Raw genomic sequence first — 8,404 nt, forward strand, 5'->3', positions numbered from 1 at the left:
TCTCAAGAAAGAACTATTGTACTTTTATAGTACCATGTACTTCTTCCCTATAGTAATTACCATAGTTTCAGTTTTCCCTCAATTATGCTTTCCATTAATTATTTTAATTAATTATTGATTATTTTCCATTAATTATTATCTTATTTACATTTGATTATATCAATAGTTACATTATTATACCATATTTATTGATAATCTATAAGATAATTTGTGGATTCTTGTATAATGTCTTTCCCCCACTTAGCTTGTAAGCTGAGTAACAGTCGTACCATGATTATTTTTGCTCACCGTTGTATTCCCAAGTTCCAACCCAGAGCCTAATACATTTATGGTAGGTACTCAATAAGTACCTGTTAAACAAATGAAAGCTTAAATTGACAATCTTGAACACTAAGAAAGACAATACAAAGAGCAGACTCTGTGGCTCTTCATAAGAGATATGTACCACCCATCACTACTTTCTAGATTTCTGACCATAAAGTAGGGGCCTTCTACTTCCAGTTTTACCATTCTTGCATCCAAAATTCATTTTCACTAATCTCTGTACACTTGACATTAAAACTCCACTCTGAACCCAATGCTTTGCAACTTACCCAACTGCCAGAGACAATGAGCCAAAACACACAGGAGGGAATGATTTGGACTTTGTCATTATTATAGCCAGCCCTGGCACTGCATCCAATGGAGACAGTACTTAGTAAAGAAAAACACATATGAACAACCACTGACGCAAATCTCTTATGTAAGGTCCAGTGGTTTTTGTTGAGGCACCACTCCATGGCCAGAAATGGCGGTTATGTTGCCTACAGAAACAGGGGTTGAGTCCCTATAGAATAATGAAAGTGAAGTCATTTGAAGTGGGCATGATCATTAGAACATACTTTTGAGAGCAAGCCAAGAATCAGAAAGAGGAAACCAAATACCAAAGTCTAGTTCAAAGGACAGAAGCAGAACTGTAATCTGGGAATGGAGCCACAGTAAGAGGCTAGATGGACTATGGAATGAATGGGTGCAGATCAGGAAGCAGGGAGCTGTGTACAAAATAATCATAGTGAACAGATCAGAATAGACAAATACCTGGGGCTATGGCCATAAATGACTGATTTAAGGCACAGAGGTGGAACAGAGCATCCCACCAAAGAGATGTGATAGCTAGGTTTTCTAGGGAAAACCTTGGGAAAGTCTTCTCTTCCTTGAGAAGGAAAGCCTGGGTGTTTATGCAGGGGTCAGAATAAAAATCTCTCCAACCAATTTCCTTTAATTCAGGCCCCTCACATATTCAGCATGTGATCCACACCCAATAACAATTAAGCTTTAGTAACAGGGAGGCTTCAGGGAGCTTCAAGTACTACAGCCCTTCTCATATCGGGAGTGCTAAGTCCTCCAGCTTCATTGCCATCTTACTTCTTTCTCCCACTGAATTCTCGTGTTGACGCAAGTTATGACCTATGATTTGTCTTCTAGCTTTTGACCTAACATGTATTCCTTGCATTTGACAACAGATTCAGTTTTATCAACTTTTTTCTTTGGCAATGCTTTATATCTATTCTTTCGCCTCCTTTTTCTTCTAGCTATTTCAGATAATTAACTAATTTACTTAATATTTACTGCCTCTGGAGTCCCTTCTCTAGCTTAACTCTGAATGGCTAATTTCTCTACCTAATCTGCTCTAAACCTTTCCACTCTTAGAGTAGCAAGGGCAGGACTTATTGAATATACAACTTAATATGCATTTAATTATTATCTTATAAATATTTGTCCAATTTCTTGCTGTTTCTTGCATATGAGCCTATTTTACTAAGTAAATCTTAACTTTCTTTAGGAATTAGATTGATTTTATACTACCTCTCTCATACTGATAATACTGAGTACTTCGTCAATATATTGAGTTTGAAATAATAACAAATTATAGGTGAGGTATAATGGGTATGGCAATGTTTAACCTCATTCAAAAAGCCTTCCTGAGAAGTTAAGTGCTACCAGATCCCATTCAACACTTCTACAATCAAATTTAATAAAGTATTATAATCTTAATAAGTAAGATATGTATATATATCATATACAAATAATGTATTTGTTTTTAAAGAATGTTTATTTTATCAAACCTTGGAAATTTATCATTGGAAACATGCTCAGAAATTATTTAACATAATTTCCTGATATATTAGAGAGTACCACCTTAATATTGATCTCTAACCTATGAGGACAATGATTAAAACATAACTTATTGAGAGAAGCCAAAGACAGTTTTCCTGAAAAAAAAATGGCATTCAAGACAAACTGATTTGTAGGTATGAGTGAGCTAGGTGAAGGGGGCACACAAAGCATGGGGTAAAGGCAGGGGAAGGAGAGGTAGAGTGTCCACTGGGTTTGAGTAACTGAAACATAGAGTAAAGGGAGAGTAAGGGCACAAGATACCCTAGAAGTGGCCAAAATTTGAAAACCTTGTCGAGAATTATGGACTTTATCCTAGGAACAGTGAGAAGCCATTGACAGGTTTTATGAGTAGCATAATATAAGAAGATTTGCACTTTTTTTTTTAAAAAGTCACTGTGGGGACACCTGGGTGGCTCAGTTGGTTAAGCGTCCAACTTTGGCTCAGGTCATGATCTCACAGTTCATGAGTTTGAGCCCGTTGTCGGGCTCTCTGCTATCAACTTGGAGCCTGGAGTCTGTTTTGAATTCAGTATCTCCTTATCTTTCTGCCCCTTCTCTGCTCACGCTCTCTCTCTCTCTCTCTCTCTCTCTCTCTCAAAAATAAATAAACATTAAAAAAATTTTACAGTCACTGTGGACTTCTGTTTCTAGTCAAGATGAGTAACCAGGTTTAGGTTTACCCTTCTGCCTGAAATAAGTAGAAAAAATGGATAACATCTGTAAAATAATGGCTTTGAAGATATTGGCTATCAGTCTATGAAGGACATTTGTCCCCTGTCAAATGAGAACAAATAAGGTAAGCTATACTATCCCCAGCTTACTGCCTAGAGAAAGGTTTCAGGCTGCAGTGCAGGAGGAATAACCCTGAACTGAAGAGAAGGAGCTGGGAGTCTGAGGAAGTTAAGTAGGCTAGAAGTGGCAGGAATAGTACAGGAGAGAAGAGAAAGCATGGAGAAAGAATTCTAGGGATCTCCAGAGAGTGTCTCTTGAATATTCAGTTAACTATTCATTAGCACATACATGTGAGGAAACTATCTGAAGCTGGGGGAGAACGACCCGAAAGGATTAAAGGAAGAGTATTCATAGCTCAATATGGACTAAGATAGTGCATGTTCCCAACAGCCAGAGTGGAAAGCTTTAGGATACTGAGAAGATTATTGCCCCAGTGATTGGTAAGATTTCATCATAGACTAAATCTTGTCTGGTCCTATCTAACACAGCTTAGCGGCAAAATTTCTTAGAACTAGTAATAATAAGCAAATCTTAAACGCTGCCAGAGGAAAAAGACATATGATACAAGACCAAAGATAAAGATGAGAGTAAATTTCTTATCAGAAGCAATTCAAGCTAGAAGATAGTGGTACAACATCCTAAAAGTATTGAAAGAAAAAAAAATCAACCCAGAATTCTTTACCTTGTGAAAATATTTTTCAAAAACAAAAATGAAATAAGGACTTTTTCAGACATAAAACAAAGCTGAAAGAATTCATCACCAGCAGACCTGCACTGTAAGAAATAGTAAAGAAAGTCTTTCAAGAAAAAGGAAAATAATACCAAATGGAACCTAAATCCACATAAAGGCATGAAGAGCATCAGAAATGGCAACTACATGGGTAAATATAAGGACTTTTTCTTGGAGAGTGATGCTAGCAAGATGATGGAGCAGAAGATACCAGTCTTCATCTCTGTACATAAAACAACAATTAGATAGTGATCCAGGAATGAAAATAGCCCTGGGAGAACTCAGAGTCAAATTAAAAACCTATAGCAACTTAGTGGAGCAAAAAAAAGGGGGGGGGGAGATAACTGTACAAGAGGATCACTGGTGAGATTGGCACAGCTGAGATATCTGGAGGTGGCTAGGAACAAAACAGAAGGATGGAGGCTATCCGTAGCAATTCTACAGTGGCAGGTGCCACTGTGATCCCTAATGGCCAGCTCTGTGGAGAACCCTGGGAGATTTTGCTGCTGATTATCTCAACAGCCCTTGCAACAGCGGTGGACTCTCTGCAGCTTTTATAGCGGAGGATCCTCTAGTGTTCATCAGCAGACTTCAATGTCCTGGTCCACATGGAACACCCAAATCTTTTCCATTGTAGTGACCAACAGCCATAGCAGCCAGGGAGAACCCCAGAAAGAGAGATGCTGCTCTACCTCCCTCCCACAAAGAAACTGCTGTTGTAATTCCCCAGAACTGGGGCTGCCATCTTCCCTCCAACCTTGCACTTGCCCTGTACCCAACATTGGAGCATCTAAATATATAAAGCAAATATTAATAGATATGAAGGGAAATAGACTACAATGCAAAACAGTAGTGGACTCAATCCCCCATTTTCAACAATGGATGGACCATCTTGACGGAAAATCAACAAAGAGACATTAGACTTGAGCTACACTTCAGAATAGGGCTAACAGACATACAGAACATTGTATGCAATAGCAGCAGAATACACACTTTTATCAAGGACACATGTAACATTCTCCAGGCCACAATTCTTAAGCCACAAAACAAGTCTCAACAAACTTAAGAAGACTTAAATAATATCAAGCCTCTTTTTTTACCACAATGTTATGAAACAAGAAATCAATAACAGGAGAAAACTGGAAAATTAACAAATGTGGAAAGTATATCTACTCCTGAACAATCAATAGTTCAAAAATTAAATCAAAAGAGAAATTTAAAAATATCTTAAAACAAGTGAAAATGGAAATACAGCATAGCAAAACTTTTGGTATGTAGCTAAAACACTTGTAAGAGGGAAGTTTATAATGATAAATGTCTACATTAAGACAAAGAAGAAAGATCACTAATAATCTAACTCAAGAAACTAGAAAAATAAGAACTAAGCCCAAAGTTAGCCAAAAGAAGGAAATAACAAAAATCAGAGCAGAAATAAAATACAGACCAGTAAAACAATACAAAATATCAACAAAAAAGTAAGAGCTGGTTTTTGAAAAGATGAACAAAATTGACAATCCTCTACCTAGACTAAGATAAAGAGAGAAGACTCAAATAAGTAAAATAATATGTGAAAGAGGAGACATTACAACTAATAACCCAGAAATACTAAGAATCATCATAAGAAATGATTATTAATATTTATATACCATTAATAGTTAATAATTACATACCCACAAATTGGGTAACCTAGAAGTAATGGATAAATTCCTAGAAGCAAACAATCTATGAAGCCTGATTCATGAAGAAATAGAAAATCTTAACAGACAAATTACTAGCAAGGAGATTGAATGAATAATCAAAAATTACCCAGCAAAGAAAAGTCAGGGACCAGATGGTTTCACTGGTGAATTCTACGAAACTTGAAGGGGAGGTGACACAAACTTATTTTACAAGGTCAACATTACTGATACCAGAGCCAGATAAAAACACTACAAGAAAAGAAAACTAAAGGTCAATATCCCTGTTGAATATAGATACAAAAATTCTCAACAAAATGCTAGAAAATGAATTCAACAAAATATTAGAGGATTATACACCATGATCAAGTGAGATTAGGTATAGAATGAACATTCCAAACATAATAAAAGTCATATATGACAAGCCCACAACTAACATCATACTCACAGGTGAAAAGATGAAATCCTTTCCTCTAAGATCAGGAACCCAGAAATAAACCCACACATAATATGGTCAACTAATCTTCTTCAGAGTCACCAAGAATACACAATAGGGAAAGGATAGTCTCTTCAATAAATGGAGTTGGGAAAACTGGGTATCTACATTCAAACAATAAAATTGAACCCTTACACTGTACAAAACAAAACAAAACTCAGGGGCACCTGGGTGACTCTGTCAGTTAAGCATCTGACTCTTAATCTTGCTCAGGTCAGGTTCTTACAGTTCATGTGTTCAAGCTCCACATTGGGCTCTGTGCTGACAGCACAAAGGTTGCTTGGGATTCTCTCTCTCCCTCTCTCTCTGCTCCTCCCTCACTTGGGTGCACATTCTTTCTCACTCTCAAAATAAATAAATAAACTTAAAAAAAACCTCAAAATGTATTAAAGACTTTAATGTAAGATCTGAAACTGTGAAATTTTAAAATAAAAGTAAGACAAAGCTCCTTGACATTGGTGTTGGCTATTTTTTTAATTTGACACCAAAAATAAGGGCAACAGAAGCAAAAATAAACAAATAGGACTACAACAAACTTAAAATTTTCTTTACAACAAAGAAAATCAACAAAATAAAAAGGCGACATATGGATTGGGAGAAAATATTTGCAAAGTATACATCTGATAAGAGGTTAATATTTAAAATATTTAAGGAACTCACATAACTTGATAGCAAAAAACCCAAATAACCCAATTAAAAAATGGGCAAAGGACCTGAACATTTTTCCAAAAGGAAATAAATATATAAATGGTCAACAGGTATATATGAAAGTGCTCATTATTATCAGTCACTGGGGAAATGGAAATCAAACTCACAATGATCATCTCATGCTTGTTAGGATGGCTATTATGAAAAAGTAGAAAGATGCCTAATTTTCGAGAGGATGTGGCAAAAAAAGAATCCTTGTATACTGTTGGTCAGAATGTAAATTGATACAGCCATTATCAAAAACAGTATGGAGATTCCATAAAAATAGAACTACTATATGATCTAGCAATCCCACTTCTGGTTATACATTGAAATAAAATCACTATCTTGGAGATATTTGCACTCCCGTATGTATTGCAACATTAATCACCACAATCAAGGTATGGAAATAGCCTATGTGACTACCACGCACATGCACACACATACACACACACACACACACACACACACACACACACCACATACACAATGGAATATTATTTAGCTTAAAAAAGAAGGAAATCCTGCATTGCAACATGGATGAAGCTGGAGGACATGATGCTAAATGAAATAAGCCAAACACAGAAAGACAAATACTGTATGATTTCACTTATATAAGGAATCTGGGGGAAAAAATGTGAATTCATAATAATAGAGAGTAGAATAGTGGTTACCAGAGGCTAGGGGTTGAGGGAAAAATGGAGATGTTTGTCAGAGGGTACAAACTTTCAGTTATAAGATGAATAAATTTTGGAGACCTAATGTTTAGCACGGTGACTAGAGCTAATAATAATGTATTACAACACTTGAAATTTGCTAATAGAGTAGTTCTTTTTTTAATTTTTTTTAACATTTATTCATTTTTGAGAGATGGAGACAGAGCATGAGTGGGGGAGGGTCGGAGAGAGAGGGAGACACAGAATTGGAAGCAGGGTCCAGGCTCTGTGCTGTCAGCATAGCTTCAGGGCTCGAAGCCATGGACCACGAGATCACGACCTGAGCAGAAGTCGCACACTCAACCGACTGAGCCACCCAGATGCCCCATAATAGAGTAGTTCTTAAGTGTTCTCACCACACACAAAAAGATAATTATGTGAAGTAATGAATATGTTAATTAGCTTGATTGTGGTAATTATCTTACAATGTAAATGTATCAAAACATATTGTCTCTTTTCCTTCTTGGCTGCTTGAAACTCTGCCACCATCAGGAACAGCACAGTAACCCTTCCAACCAGGAAGTTTATGACCACCAGCTGATTACTTCAGTGGAAAAAAATGGTCATTGATGTTCTTCACTACGGAAAGGCAACTGTCAAGTACCTAAGACAGAACTTCTGGAAAAACTAGCCAAAATGTACAAGACCATGGCAGATATCATCTATGTATTTGGATTCAGAGCCCATTTTGGTGGTGGCAAGACAACTGGCTTTGGCATGATTTAAGATTCCATGAATTATATAAAGAAAAATGAACTCAAACGTAGACTTGCAAAACACGGCCTTATGAGAAGGAAAAATACCTCAAGAAAACGGCAAAAGGAACACAAGAACAGAATGAGGAAAGTCAGGTAGACTGCAAAGCCAATGTTGGTGCTGGCAAAAAGTGAGCTGAAGACTGGAAAACAGGAGTAAAGATTCTGCAGTAGCTTTATCTGTGGTGACTGTGCAGATTTTTTTTTTAAATTTTTTTTTAATGTTTATTTCTGAGACAGAGAGAGAGCATGAGTCAGGGAGGGGCAAAGAGAGAGGGAGACACAGAATCCGAAGCAGGCTCCAGGCTCTGAGCTGTCAGCACAGAGCCTGACGCCGGGCTCGAACTCACAGACTGCGAGATCATGACCTGAGCTGAAGTCGGACGCTCAACTGACTGAGCCACCCAGGCGCCCCAGACTGAGCAGATTTTTTATGAGAGGATTAATAAACTGAG

At 37.1% G+C, this 8,404-nt stretch overlaps 1 pseudogene; it reads left to right on the forward strand.

The window, feature by feature from the left end:
* LOC122218483 overlaps positions 1-8,084 on the forward strand; it is a 29,536-nt pseudogene extending 21,452 nt beyond the window's left edge.
* The last annotated feature ends 320 nt before the right edge of the window (positions 8,085-8,404 follow it).

Source organism: Panthera leo, chromosome B1 (assembly GCF_018350215.1).
Source record: "Panthera leo isolate Ple1 chromosome B1, P.leo_Ple1_pat1.1, whole genome shotgun sequence".
In the NCBI taxonomy this organism is placed as follows: Eukaryota; Metazoa; Chordata; class Mammalia; order Carnivora; family Felidae; genus Panthera; species Panthera leo.